General features: G+C 45.7%; 1 long non-coding RNA gene across 1 annotated transcript; it reads right to left on the bottom strand.

The window, feature by feature from the left end:
• Positions 1-286: 286 nt before the first annotated feature.
• On the bottom strand, positions 287-13,760 carry LOC125481639. Its single transcript, XR_007261418.1, has 3 exons — positions 13,704-13,760; positions 12,910-13,017; positions 287-826 (listed from the first exon to the last, which is right to left on the bottom strand). It is a non-coding gene; the product is annotated as an uncharacterized LOC125481639 (long non-coding RNA).
• Positions 13,761-15,496: the final 1,736 nt, after the last annotated feature.

The following is a 15,496-nucleotide window of genomic DNA, read 5'->3' as shown; positions in this document are numbered from 1 at the left end:
AGAAGCTGAAAAGTAAATATTGCAGTGAGAAAACGGCGGCTGTGGTTCTGGGAACAGTGACTGTGCTGAGCTGTTTAAAGAACATTTTCTGGTATTTTATGCTCACAGCTCGCTATTGGCTGGGGAACCTCCCCTGGTTTTGTGAGGTAACACCCGCTGTTCAAATGTCCCGTGTCTGGGTCATAATCGAGTTCCTCCACCACATCCTAACCCCGACTCTCCCATTTCTCCTGATTCTGCTGCTCAATGTTTTCACCGTCAGACACATTTTAGTAACCAGCAGAGCCCGCAGGAGACTCCGGGCTCACACCAATGAGGATGGTCAGTGTGACGCAGAAATGAGAAATCGGAAAAAATCCATTATTTTACTGTTTGTGATCTCAGCCAATTTCATCTTGTTATGGTCAATATTAATGGCGTATTCTATATGGAACCGGATGTGGAATATGGGGTCTCAGCTTGAGCGTGTACCTAAATTTGTGCAGGAATTGGGCTTCATGCTGCAGCTACTCAGTTGCTGCACAAACACCGCGATTTATGCCGTGACCCAGACTAAGTTCAGACAGCAGCTGAAGAATGTGCTGAAATATCCCTTCACCCAAATTCATCAATCAATCAAACTCACTCAGTAAACAATCCACTCAGGAAGTTCTCATTTCAGTTCAATGTTTCAGCAATGATGCAGCCGGTCACTAATGCAACAGACTGAGGATGAAGCTGCTTTGTCCAACCTTATTCCCCACAGGGTGACAGGAACACATTCCAATGTTCGTCTCAACTCAGAGGGCAGTGAGAAAAGGCATCATTCCACTGACTGTACCTATAGCTTCAATTTGTAAATAATAAAAATGTTCATTAAAATGTATCAAGCAGCAGAGTGAACTTTCTTGTGGTTTGTCTTTGTGTTGGAGAAGCTGAGCTGGAGAGACAGACTTGGTCCCAAAGTCCTGGTCCTCAGGGAAGGGGAGGGGGCCGGGGCCGAGCTCAAGAGTTGGATTTAAGTTACTCTGTCCTTGCTTTCACCTCTGGGTCACCCACTCTGACCTGGTCTTGGCAGAATCCATCTCTCTCTCTCGCTCATTACCTCTCCTTCCATATCTCCCTACCACTCTCATAATGTCCGTCCCTCTTATCCCTCCTCCATTGTTCATGCTTTTTTTTCCAATGTCCTTCCCTCCCCCATTCTCATTCACAGTCTCTCACTCCTGCACATTCTCTACCTGCCAAACTACCTGTGTTCCACTTGACTCACACCCTGCATATCTTCCGTTACTAGGACAACAGAGTACGTTTTGGTTCACAGGCCGTTGAGAGGGCAACAGATTGGGGATGGGTTCAAAAGACCATGGCTAGTGGAACAGAATGGGGATTGTTTCAAAGCCATTGTGAGAACAACAGAAGGGAGATAGATTCATTGGCCATTGCTAGGGGACCACATTGGAGATGGATTCACAGGCCATTGTTTGGGGAACAGCGTGGGAATGGCTTCACAGGCTCTTGCTAAGAAAACAGAGTGGGGATGGGTTCACAAACCGTTGCTCGGGGAACATGTGGGGTCGGTTCATAGGCCGTCCCTGGGAGAAGAGGCCGGCAATGGGTTTACAGGCCATTGCTAGTGAAAGAAAAAGAGGAGATTGGTTCAAAACCATCGCTAGGAGAAAAGCATGGGGATGGATTCAAAGGCACTTGTTAGGATATGACAGTGGGGTTGTGTTCACAGGCCGTTATTGGGCAGCTGACTGGGGATGGGTTCAAAAGGCCATTGCTAGGGCAACAGAATGGGGATGCATTCACAGACTACTGTTCGGGTGTACAGACTAGGGATGTGTTCATTGGCTGTTGCTTGGAGAACAAAACAGGGACAGGTTCACAGGGCATTGTTAGGCGAGCAGATAGGTGGTGGGTTAACAGGCTGTTGCTCGGAGCTCAGAACAGGGGATAGGCTCTAAGCCATTGCCAGGGGAACAGATTGGGGGTAGGTTCACAGGCCATAGCTCGGGGAACTGACTAGGCATGGGTTCAAAGGCTATTGCTCCGGCAACTTTTGGGGTAGTTTCACAGGCCATTTCTCGGAGAACAGGGTGGAGATGCGTTCGCAGGTAGCATTGCCAGGAGAACATAGTGGGAATGGGTTCACAGGCCATTGCGAGGGGAAGAGTGGGGATGGGTTCAATGGCTGTTGTTAGGGGAACAGAGTGGGGATAGGTTCACAGGCCGTTGCTAGGGGAACAGGGTGGGAATGGTTTCACTCACTGTTGCTAGAGGAGCAGTGGGGATTGGTTCACAGGCTGTTGTTCAGAGAAAAAAAGAGAATGAGTTTAAAGCCAATGCTAGGAGAAAAGAGCAGGGATGGATTCACAGGCCTTTGCTTGGGGAAGAGTGGGGATGCCTTCACAGCCCGTTTCTGGGGGAACGGAGTGGGAATGGGTTCACAGGCGGTTGACAGGCAAAAAGATTGGGGATGGGTTCAGAGGACGTTGCTTGGGGAATAGTGTTGGTACAGGATCACAAATCATTGCTCGTGGAAGAGTGTGGGGATAGGTTAACAGGCTGCTGCTCGGACAGCAGAATAGGAATGTGTTCTCAGGCTGTTGCCAGAGGAACAGAGTGGAAATGGGTTCAAAGGCATTGTTAGAAGAGAGGTAATAGGTTGAAAGCCATTGCTCAGAGAACAGAGTGAGGATGAGTCCACAGGCCATTACTAGGGGTATAGAGTGCGGAAGGGGGTCACCGGCCATTGCTACGTGAGCAGAAGTGTGATGGGTTAACAGGCTCTCTGCTCCTATGATGCTGCTTGGCCTGCTGTGTTCATCCAGCCCTGCACCTTGTTGTCTCGGATTCTCCAGCATCTGCAGTTCCTACTATCTCTGGGTTAACAGGCTGTTGCTCAGAGATCAAAGTCATTACTCGGTTAACAGAGTTTGGATGGGTTCAAAGGCCGTTGCTTGGGGACCACAGTGGGGATGGGTTCACACAGACTGTTGCTCAGGGTACAGAGTGGGGACAGGGTCACACTAGGCGAGCAGATGGGAGATGGGGTTACAGGCGGTTGCTCGTAGATCAGAATAGAAATGGTTTCACAGGCTATTGCCAGGGGAACAGATGGGAATGGGTTCAAAGCCATTGCGAGGAACAATGAGTTTGGATGGGTTCTCAGGAGTTTGCTTTGGGAAATAGTGTGGGGATGGGTTCACAAGCCGTTGGTAGGGGAACAGAATGGGAATGACTTCACAGGCTGTTGCTAAGGCAACAGAGTAGGCATTGGTTCACAGGCCATTGTTCGGGGAACAGTGCCAGGATGGGTTCCCAGGCTGTTTCCACGAGAAAAGTGCTGGGATGTGTTCACAGGCCCTTTTTGGGTAATAGATTGGGGATGGTCTCAGAGACTGTTGCTGTGGGAATAGAGGGGAGATTGGTTCACAGGCCGTTGCTAGAAGAACGGGATGGGGACCGGTTCACAGGTGGTTGCAACGTGAACCGAGTGAGGCCGTTTCTAGTGAAACAGCGTAAAGACATGTTCACGGACCATGGCTCGAGGAAGAGTGTGGAAGCTATGGCAGGCCGTTGATACGGGAACAGGATGAAGTTAGGTTCACGGGCCGTTGCTCGGGGAACAGTTTGGGGATGGATTCTCAGGCCGTTGCTACAAGAACAGAGTGGGGATGGGTTCACAGCTTGTTGCGAAGAGAACATTGTGGCGATGGGTTCAGAAGTCATGCTAGGAGAACGGAGCGGGGATGGGCTCACAGGCTGTTGCTACGGTAACAGAATGCGAACGGGTTCATACGCCATTGGGAGGGAAACTGAGTTGGGATGGCGTCAGAGGTCATGTTAGGGGAACAGATTGGGAATAGTTTCACAGGCCTTTGCTAGGAGAACAGAGTGGGGATGAGTTCACGGGCCATTTCAAGGGAAACAGAGCAAGGACGTGTTCACAAGTCATAGCTCAGGGAACTGAGTAGGGATGGGTTCAAAAGCCATGCTAGGGCAAATTTTTGGGGTAGGTTTACTGGCCATTTCTCGGAGAACAGTGTGGGGATGGGTTCACAGGTCATTGCCAGGAGAAGATAGTGGGGATGGGTTCACAGGCTGTTGTTAGGGGAACAGATTGGGGGGCGTTCCTAGGAGAACATCGTCGGGATGGGTTCGCAAGCTATTGCTAGGAAATCATAGTGGGCATGGGTTCACAGGTTGTTGCCGGTGGACCAGATTGTGGATGAGTTCACAGGCCACTGCGAGGGTAACACAATGGGGATGGGTTCGCAGGTCGTTGCTAGGGGAACAGAGGGGGAACGGCTTCACAAGCTATTGTTGGGGGAACGGTGGGGATGTGTTCACAGGCTGTTGCTAGGACAACATAAGAGGGATGGGTACACAGGCCGTTGCTAGGAGAACGCAGTGGGGATGTGTTCACAGGCTGTTGCTAGGAGCACATCATGGGGATGGGTTCACGTGCCATTGCCATGAAAACATAGTGGAGATGGGTTCACAGGCCGTTGCTAGGGCAACACAATGGGGATGAGCTCACAGGCCTTTGCTAGGGGCACAGAATGGGGATGTGTTCACTGGCTGTTGCTAGGATTAACAGTGTGAGTTGGTTTCCCTGGGTCTTTCAATCGTTGGCTTGACAACATTCTGTTATCTGTGTACAAGATGAGCGGAAGCTCCAGACAATTGTGTTTCATAATTTCTCGCCATTTTAAACTGGAACATTCTATTTTTCTGTTCTTCCTGCAAAGAATAATACAGCACAATTACATGCCCTTTGGCCCACCAAGCCTGAGATAGTTCCCAATCCTTATTTAGATCCATTACTTATTGCCCATGCGCGGTGTCTATCCCTCTGTTCGCCTCCCGTTCACGTGTCTATCAAGAAATGCCTTAAACATCGTTATGCCTGCTACCACCACCTTTACTGGTGGTGTATTCCAGGCACCCTCCACCCTCTGTTGGTGCATTTTCTCTGCACCTCTCCCTTAAACTTTCCCCCTCTCAACTTGAAGCTGTGCCCTCTCGTAGTTGACCTTTCCAAAATATCTATGCCTCTCAAATTTGTAGACTGCATCCAACATGAATCACAATTCACCACGTTGATTTTCATCTGCCAACATTTAAATTATAATTCACATGATAGAGACAGCAACGTAGGTGATGTGATGGGATGTAGTGAACCTTGTTATACTCAGTATCTTCATGTTGCAATGTTATAACATCCAATCAGAAAACTGCCCTCCCTCATTGACAAAACCTCACCGGCTCTGGGACGTGGACTGAGCAGGGAACGATGCTTTTAATATCTCACTGACCAAGTGTGTAAATCTCTGCCACACATGGTCTTTTCTCCACATTATATTCCATTTGCCAATTACTTGTCCACTCAGTGAACCAGTCCATATCTGTTTACAGTGTGAAAATATGAGGGTCCCGACCCAAAACGTCGACTTTCCTGTTCTTCTGATGCTGCCTGACCTGCTGTGTTCCTCCAGCTCCACACTGTGTTGACTCTGACTCCAGCATCTGCAGTTCTTGCTGTCCCATATTTGTTTACAGCCTCTTTGGTTGTCCTGACAGCTATCTCTCCCACCCAATGTAGTCTTGCCAGTGAATCTGGAGACATTACACTTGTTCCCATTGTCTAAATCACTGATATCGATTTAAATGACTATGGCTTTAGCAGTGACCCTCTGGCACCGCCACTAGTACCACATCACCAAGCTGGAAATGACCCTATTTACTGTCTACCAGCCAATCCTATACCCTCCAGAACCTAGCAAACACTGTTACACTCAGTACACAGTCTGCCTTAACATCACGATGCTGCAGTATACAGTCAGAGACTGATGAAATTCAGCTCTTGATACTTAGTTTAAGACTCCTATCTGAAAATTTCTTCCCTTCAAAAACCTGTAAAGATAAGAGAAGTCATCACTGTCAGTACAGGATGGAATTCAAACAATTCCGGTCTGTATGGAATATCGTTTCCTCTTTTGTTCTCCAAACCTGTTTATCCCAGTCCCACATACATTTCTTTCTCCCTGGGCTGAAATCCAAACTCATCTCTCTATTTACTTCCTCCACTTCAAGGTTTCCTTCTCAATCCTGAGCATGCCCAGAGCACAGTCCACTTTTGCACGATTATACTGGCCTCTGAATGTCAGAGCAGACCAATGCACAGGCACAGGGCTGTACTTCATGTGTGAAGAGCATGTGTAATGTGACCCCATCCCACCATGCAGATGGAGGAACTGGGAGAATGGACTGGAGTCTTTACAGGATGTATCGTCCATGTAACTGTGGAATAACTTTAGGGCCTGAACTCTCCCATGTCCCAGCCCCCTTCCCCACACATCAAGCCTTGTTATCACAGAGTCTACCATCCATCGTTGGCCACTACCAGTCTCTATTAACAACCATTCATCCTCCTAGCCAGATCGTGATCCACTCCTTTACCTGTCCAATTGTTCTTCTCTCTCTTTGGGTTCTATCCCCACCTATCGTTTACTCCATATCCCTTCCTGTCACCCTACCTTCCACATACAAACCAATACATTCCGAGCTACTATCAGTTCTGAGTAAGGTTCACCGGACCTGAAACGTTAACTTTGATTTCTCTTCACAGATGCTGCCAGACCTGTTGAGGCTCTCCAGCATTTTCTGTTTTTGTTTCTGATTTGCAGCATCCGCAGTTCTTTCAGTTTTTATTTAACAGGAGGTTCTAAGTCAGGTCTAGCAGCCTACACTGGGCGTTTATAAAACCTCTCACTGACTCCATCTTTCTCCCGGTCTCCTCTATTCCTCCCATCCCAACCTTTTCCATCACCTCCCTTCACACTCACTGAGGCAACACTGCACCTGCACAGTTCATGCTTACATGTTGTCTTGCTAGCCTGCCCCTCATTCACTCCCATTGGCTGGATAACCAGCCAGTTGCTCCCAGTTACACTCACTTTCTTCCTATAGGTCCAGAGCTGCCATCAATCCTCCGGGTCCTACTGTGAGGAGGTGAGTGGCGGGAGCATCCTTCTTTCTGCCCTGAGATGGGCTTCATAGTATCACAGAGCACAGAGGCTTTTCATCTGGTTGCTTTTGGAAATGCTGCAAATCTGTCCCAACTTCCCTGCCATTTACCCACAGCCCTCCAAATCTCTCTTTAAAAAGTTAAAGTCCAAACCTCTTTTGAGAATAACTGCTCAATCACCATCCAGCTTTCGTTCAGTCAATTCCAGATGCTCAGAACTTACTGAATGAAATAATTTTCACATTTTCACCCCACATTATTTGCCAATTACCTGAAAGTGGTTACTAAAAGTTGTGACCATGTTAATAATTTCTCTCTCTGTCTCTGTCTGCAAATTAACTATCCTGGAAACAAAACTGCACCTGGACTAAATCACTGCTTAACCTTCGCAGCTCCAAGGAGAATTATCTGAGCTTCTGCTTCCTCTCCACAAAAGAGAAATTCATCTTAATTTTAATTTATTAGAGCCACAGAGATGTACAGCATAGAAACAGACCCTTTGGTCCAACTCGTCCATGCCAACTTGGTATCCTAAATTAATGTAGTCCCATTTGCCAGCATATGGTCTATATCGCTCTAAACCTTTTCTATTCATGTACCCAACCAGATTCCTCGACTTATTCTGTACATGTACAACGTTCATCTTGAAAATCTTGCCCTTTTGATCACTTAATTTTTTCCCTCTCACTTTAAACCTATGCCCTCTAGTTTTGGACTGACCTAACCTGGGAAAAAAAATCCTGGCTGTTCATCCTATCTATGCCCCTCATGATTTTATAAAATTTCCATAAAGGTCACCCCTCAGGCTCTGACGCTCCAGGGAAAATAGCCCCAGTCTATTCAACCTCTCCACATAGCTCAAACACTCCAACCCTGGCAATATCATTGTGAATCTTTCCTATACCCTTTCAAGTTTAACAACATCTTTCCTGTAGCAGGAAAACAGAAGTGGCCTAAACAATGTCCCGTACAGCTGCAACATGACATTGCAACTCCTATACTCAATGCACTGACCAATAAAGGCAAGCATACCAAACGCCTTCTTCACTGCCCTATCTACCTGCGACTTCACTTTCAAGGAACAGTGAACCTGCACCTCAAGGTCTCTTTGTTCAGCAACACTCCCCAGGATCTTACCATTAAGTGTATAAGTCCTGCCCTGATTTGCCTTTCCAAAATGCAGCACCTCACATTTATCTAAATTAAACCCCATCTGCCACATCTCGGCCCATTTGATCAAGGTCCCATTGTACTCTGAGATAACCTTCTTTGCTGTGCACTACAGCTCCAATTTTGGTGTCTTCTGTAAACTTACTATCCATACCTCCTATGTACATATCTAAATCATTTATATAAGTGATAAAGCAGCGGATCCAGTATCAAACCTTGCAGCACACCACTGCTCACAGGCCTCCAGTCAGAAAAGCAACCCTCCACCACTATCCTCTGTCTCCTACCTTCAAGAGAATTTTGTATCCAAATGGCTAGTTCTCCATGTATTCCTTGTTATCTAACCTTGCTAACTTGTCTATTATGTGGAACCTTGTTCAATGTCTTTCTGAAGTCCACATAGGCAATGTCCACAGCTCTGCCTTCATCAGTCTTCTTTGTCACTTCTTCAAAAAACTCAATCAAGTTAGTGAGGCATGATTTCCACGCACAAAGCCATGTTGACTATGCCTAACCATTCCTTGCCTTTCCAAATACATGTAAATCCTGTACCTCAGAATCCCTTCCAACAACTTGCCCGCCAACGACTTCAGGCTCTCCAGTCTGTTGTTCCCTGGCCTTTCCTGACCACTTTTCCGAAATAATTCCACCCGTTTTCCAGCACTTCACTTGTGGCTATTGCTGATACAAATATATCAGCAAGGGGCCCAGCAATCACTTACCTAGCTTTCCTAACAAAGTTCTGGGATGGACCTGATCAGGTCCCAGGGATTTATCCACTTTTATGCAATTTAAGACATCCAGTACCTCCTCCTCCTCTGTAATATAGACACTTGCAAGTTCTCACTATTTATTTCTCCAAATTCTCTAGCTTCCCTACCTTTCTCCAGTAAAATCTGACATGAAATACTCGCATAGTATCTCTCCCACCTCCTGCGGTTCCATAGATGGACTTGTTGATCTCTTAGGGGCCCTATTCGCTGCCTAGTTACTCTTTTATCTTTGATGTATATGTAGAATCTCTTTGGATTCTCCTTAAACCTATTCCCAAAGCTATCTCAGGTCCCCTTTTTGCCCTTCTGATTTCCCTCTTGAGTATACTCCTAATGCACTTATACTCCTCCAGGGATTCACTCGAACCCAGCTGCCTATACTTGACATATGCCTTCTCCATTTTCTTGACCAGTGCCTCCACTTCTCTAGTCATCTAGCATTCTCGACACCCAACAGCCTTTCCTTTAACAGGAACATACTGTCTCTGTACTCTCGTTGTCTCATTTTTGAAGGCCTGTGCGGGCAATGGCAGGTGATGACATAGAAACGATCATTATCACTAAAGAGGTAGTATTGGCAGGTAACGGCTCTAGGTAGACACGTCTCTTGGCCCTGATTGAATGCATCCTAGGGAACTAAAAAAGACGGCGGGGCAAATAGCAAATGTGCTCGTAACAATTCACTAAAAATTTGCTGGATTCTGGGACGGTTCCGGCAGATTGGAAAACAGCAAATGTGATGCCACTATTTAAAAAAAAGTAGGTGGACAAAAGGTGGGTAACTATAGACCCATTAGCTTTACTTCTGTAGTGGGGAAACTGGTTGAATCTATGAAAGATAAAGCAGCGAGACATCTGGATAGAAATTGTCCCAACCAGCCGACGCAGCATGTAGTCATGAAAGGCAGGTCATGTTTAACTACTTTACTGGAATTCTTTGAGGATCTCACAAGCACAATGGACAATGGGGAACCAGTGGATGTGGTGTATCTGGATTTCCAGAAGTCATTTGACAAGTTGCCACACCAAAGGCTGCTCCAGAAGATAAGGATGCATGGCGTTACGGGTAACGTATTAGCACGAATAGGGAATTGGTTAACTAACAGGAAGCAAAGTATGGGGATAAATGGGTGTTTGGATTAGTGTCGGGACCACAATTGTTTACAATTTACCCAGATGATTTGGAGTTGGGGAACAAGTGTAGTGTGTCATAGTTTGCAGATGACACTAAGATGAGATGTAGAGCAAAGTGTGCAGAGGCCACTGTAAGTGTGTAGAGAGATACAGATAGATTAAGTGAGTGGCAATGGTCTGGCAGATGGAGTACAGTGTTGGTAAATGTGAGGTCATCCATTTTGGTAGGAATAACAGGAAACTGGACTCATTTTAATGGCGAAAAATTGGTGCATACTGCTGTGCAGGGGGACCTGGGTGTCCTTATGCATGAATCACAAAAAGTTGGCTTGCAGGTGCAACAAGTAAGTAAGATGATGAAAGGAATGTTATGCTTCATTGTTAGAGGGATGGGGTTTAAAAACAAGGAGATTATGCTGCAGCTGCATAGGGTTCTGGTGAGGTTATGCCTGGACTATTGTGTGCAGTTTTGGTCTCTTTACTTCAGCAAGGATGTACTCCGCTCTGGAGGGAGTGCAAAGGGTGTTTACTGGTTTGATTCTGGAGTTGTGAGGGTTGGCTTATGAGAAAAGATTGAGTAGACTGAGTTGAGGAGGAACGTCTTCAGCTAAAGGGTTGTGAGTTTGTGGAATTCCCTGCCGAGTGAAGCAATTGAGGCTACGTTCTTGAATGTTTTTAAGGCAAAGGTAGATTTTTGAGCAGTAAAGGAATTAGGGATTATGGTGAGCGGGCAAGAAGGTGCAACTGAGTCCATGAAAAGATCAGCCATGATCTTATTGAATGGCGGAGCAGGTTCAACAGGCCAGATGGCCTACTCTTGCTCTTATTTCTTATGTTCCCACTTTCCAGCCGTCCCTTTACCTGTGAATAGCTCCCCCTAATCAAACTTTGAAAGTTCTTGCCGTGTACTGTCAAAATTAGACTTTGTCAAATTTAGAACTTTAACTTTTAGATATGGTCTATCCTTTTCCATAACTATTTTTAAACTAATAAAATCATAGAATCCCTACAGCATGGAAGCAGGCCATTTGGCCCATCAAATCCGCACCGACCCTCTGAAGAGCTTCCTACCCTAGCCCTGTAACGCTGCATTCCCCATGGCCAATCCACCTTGCCTGCACATCCCTGGACACTATGGGCAACCCATCCAACCTGCATATCTTTGGAGTGTGGGAGGAAACCGGAGCACCTGGAGGAAACCCACGCAGACACAGGGAGAATTTGCAAACTCCACATGGAGTGTGGAAGGCTGGAATCAACAACAGCAGAATTGTATTCCAGCACAATCTGTAATCTTATGACCCGGTACATCCCGCACTTAACCATTAACATCAATCCAGGGAATAAGTGCTGGTTGAATGGATAGTACAGGAGGGCATGCCAGGAGCAGCACCAAACACACCTAAAAATGAGGTGCCAACCTGGTAAAGTTACTAAACAGGACCACCTGCATGCCAAACAGCATAAACAGCAAAAGACAGAGCTAAGCGATTCCACAACCAACGGATCACATCTAAGCTCTGCAGTTCTGCTACACACAGTCATGAATGGTGATGGACAATTAAACAACTCACTGGAGAATACACCACAAAAATCACCACCCTTACTGGAGAAGCCCAACACATTCACACAAAAGACAAGACTACAGCACTTGGAGCAATCTCCAGCCACAAGTGCCAAGTGGATGATCCATCTCCAGGCTTCTCTAGAGGTCACAAACATTACAGATGCAAGTTTCCAGCCAATTTGATTCATTCCACATAATATCAAGAAATGAACTCATAGTGCAAAGGCTACAGGCCCTGCCAACCTTCTGGCAATAGTACTGATGACTTGTGCTCTAGAACCTGCCACCCACCAAGCCAAGCTGTTCCAGTACCTCTACAGCACAAACATCTACCGACATTGTAGAACATCGCCCGGGTATGTGTTCAGCACAAAAACACAGAGTAAATACAACCCGGCCAATCTCCCCTCCATCAGTCTACTTTTGATCATGAAAGTAAATGAAAAGTGTCATCAACAGTGCTATCCAGCAGCAGCTGCTCAGCAATAACCTGCTCAGCGACATCCAGCTTCGATTCCGCAAGGACCACTCAGTTCTTGGCTTTATTACACACTTCATTCACAAATTGACAAACAGCTGAATTCCAGGGGGTGAGGTGAGAGTGACTGCCATGTTCCGCACCAAGATCACCTATTTCCGCTTTTGTGACATCATCCGATTCCACCTCAGTCTCATCCAATCCTGTGTTACCTCTGGACTTAACTATCCAAACACACTCCCAGCCGGCCTCCCACGTTCAATTTCCCTATAATCTGAAAAACATCTAAAACTCTGCTGCCCACATATTCACTTGTACCAAAACTTGATCCCCCATCAAAAGGCCTCTATTTATAAACAACATTTTAAAATCTGTACACTTGATTTAATTCCTGGTTGTGATCATCCTTATCTCCCTGTACCACACAACCTTTGAGAGTTCAACAACAGATTTTGTTTCAGACTCCAACAATGCGTTTTTTCATTGCTTCATGACAAGTAGCTGTTTCTATAGTTGCCAAGGCAACAATAGAATTACCACCCTAAACCTCTCAAGTCTGCTTTCCACCTTTAAGACATTCCTGAAAACCTGCTTATTTGGTAATGATTTTGGTCACCTGTCTTAATATCTCCATCTGTGGCCTCACGTCAAAAGTTCCTTGAGAATATTTTTGTCAAATTATACACGTGATAAAAATACAAACCGTTGTTGATTTGGACATTTCATAAACTTTTCACTGTCGCTGGGTGAATGATCTGTAACTTCTTACCTAAAAGCACTGTGGAAGGACCATCACCATACAAACTGCAGCAGTAGAAGGAAGTCGAACATCACCTTTGCCTCAGGCATCAGGGGTCTTGGCAATGATTGCTGGTGTCTGTGGAGGAAGAAACAGTTGATATTTTAGGGAGTGCAAAATGAATTACGGAGAAAGAAAATGGTGCAGAACTTGATGGTCAGAAATAGAAGGGAAATAGACTCTCTCGCTGGAAAAAGAATGCCTGACTGTGAAAGATATTGTGGAAAACGAATCTGGTAACAGAGCAGCACAAGATCTGTGAAAGTAACAGTAAAATACTAAACAGAGCTAAAAGATACTCAATTATTAGAGAGTGAAGTTAGATATTGACAAAAAGGTGATCAAGGAGCACAGAGGTGAATTAGAGCAGTGTTGGCTGTTATGATCCTACGGTCTAGGAAACAAATCCAGAAGAAACAAAAATTTCCCTTGGTTTCAATTTGCTCTGTTTAAATCCTCCCCTTGCACTCTCCGCCAAGAAAGGCTGCGCATGTGTCCCGCTGCAGCTTGCCCCCTACAAAGTTGGTGGCTGCGCATGCGTCCCTATGATCATTGCCCACCAATAAAAATGGCGGCGGTCAGTCGGGCCTGTCACCGTTTGAAGCGTTTATTCGTTTTCTGCAAACAGAGGCCGAGGGAGTTTCATATTTGTGTTTTCCGACGTGTACCAAATGTTATGTAAAACTTCCAAGCTCATAAGAACATAATTTTTCTGCCGTTTAACTTTCTTTAACATGTCCTGCTCTTTCCTCAACTACGCAAACCTCAGTATCAGCGACTCTGCACAGTTCGCGTGGATGATCACGTGGCTTACACTGGTCCTGCCCCTTGTTTACTCCGATTGGTTGGAGGAGCAGCTGCCTCCGCCCTGTTGTCTAGCACCGCCCCTGTGCTCCTATTGGTCCCGCGCTGATATCAATCACCCGGGTCCCCGAACACAGAAGATAGAACATAGAACATTACAGCGCAGTACAGGCCCTTCGGCCCTCGATGTTGCACCGACCTGTGAAACCAATCTGAAGCCCATCTAACCTAAACTATTCCATTATCATCCATATGTTTATCCAATGACCATTTAAATGCCCTTAAAGTTGGCGAGTCTACTACTTTTGCAGGCAGGGCATTCCACGCCCTTACTACTCTCTGAGTAAAGAACGTAAACTGCAGCGTGTGGAGTGCTTCTTGTTGTCATCAGAATCTTGCATTTTCAGTCCAGGAGGGAAACGAACCTTAGAACTACATTGAGAAGATGTACACTAGAGATCCTCGGATTTTAATAAGCTTGAAAGGGCTTCCTGCAGCTAAAAGCTAAAGATAGCTCTTGATACTGCTCTGTCAGCGAAGAGAGAAATGTTGGTGAAATAAGTGTAATAAATACAGGCATAGCAGTCCTCAGGTAAGATGTCACAAGGTTGTCATAAAACAATATTTGATACCAGGCACTTTTGGCCATATTAGGACAAGTGACCAAAAACTGGCCAAAGAGGAAGGTTTTAAGGAGTATCCTGAACAAACAAAGAGACTTTGAAAATCAGGGATGTTTAGGGAGTAAATTCAAGAGCTTATAGCCTTGGAAACTGAAAGCATTAAAAAGAGTTAAAACCAGAAATCCGCAGGAGGTTGGAAGTCAGGGAGAACAAATATCTCGAAAGAAAAACCAAAAGAACTGTGGATGCTTGAAATTAGTAACACAAACAGAAATTGATGAAAAACTCAGTATGTCTGGCAGTGCCTGCAGAGAGAAAGCAGAATTATCGTTTTGGGTCAGGTGACCTTTCTTCAGCTAGATCTCAGAGGGTTTTGAGGCTGGAGGGATTATCAAAAGGAGGTGTGATGGCAAAATTTCAAAATAAGGATATGAATTTCAATATCTTGGTGCTTTGCCACCCAGAAAATGTGTGTTAGTGAGCACAGGATGGAAAAGCACCAAGATATTGAAATGGTGAGAGTAAACACATGAGCAGCAGATTTTTGGATGACCTCAGGATTATAGAGAAGTGGAACTTAGGAAGGCGGCTTGGAGTGTGTTTGGGGAGTTTAGTCAAGAGGTATCAAAGGAATGGATGAGAGTTTCAGCAGCCGATGAACTGAGATGTTACTGAGGTTGAAATGTATGTGGTCTTTGTGATGATGGGGTGTGGGCGTGTGTAATGTGGTTGGAAATTCACATAGGGGTGAAATATTGCACAATATTTGTGAGCAGTGTGGTTCAGCCTCAGCCAGTTACCAGGGAGAGGGATGAATTCAGTGGTGAGAGAGTGGATTTTGGCTCCCAGCCTGGGATTAACATGTAGCATTGTCTGTTTAAATGTGATATACACCCCTTTCCGAGCAGGAACGGACTCGCAGTAGAGCTGAGTTGTAAACCAATGATCAGCTTTATTGAGACAAAGTGTGGAGATGTTTTTCTGTTGTTAAGCAAACTGCAGTGACAAACTCAGAAAGCTATTTTGAGTTGAATGCGGGTTATACTGAGTATGTCAATAACTAGACAGTGGAGCTCTTAAAGGACATATTGTCGGTTTTGCAGCCTTGGCCTCCAAACTTTATCTCTGTC

This window comes from Rhincodon typus, unplaced genomic scaffold (genome assembly GCF_021869965.1).
Source record: "Rhincodon typus isolate 14 unplaced genomic scaffold, sRhiTyp1.1 hic_rhity00002907, whole genome shotgun sequence".
Classification (NCBI taxonomy): Eukaryota; Metazoa; Chordata; class Chondrichthyes; order Orectolobiformes; family Rhincodontidae; genus Rhincodon; species Rhincodon typus.
Note: the sequence above shows the minus strand (reverse complement) of the source record. Positions and strands in the feature narration are given on the sequence as shown.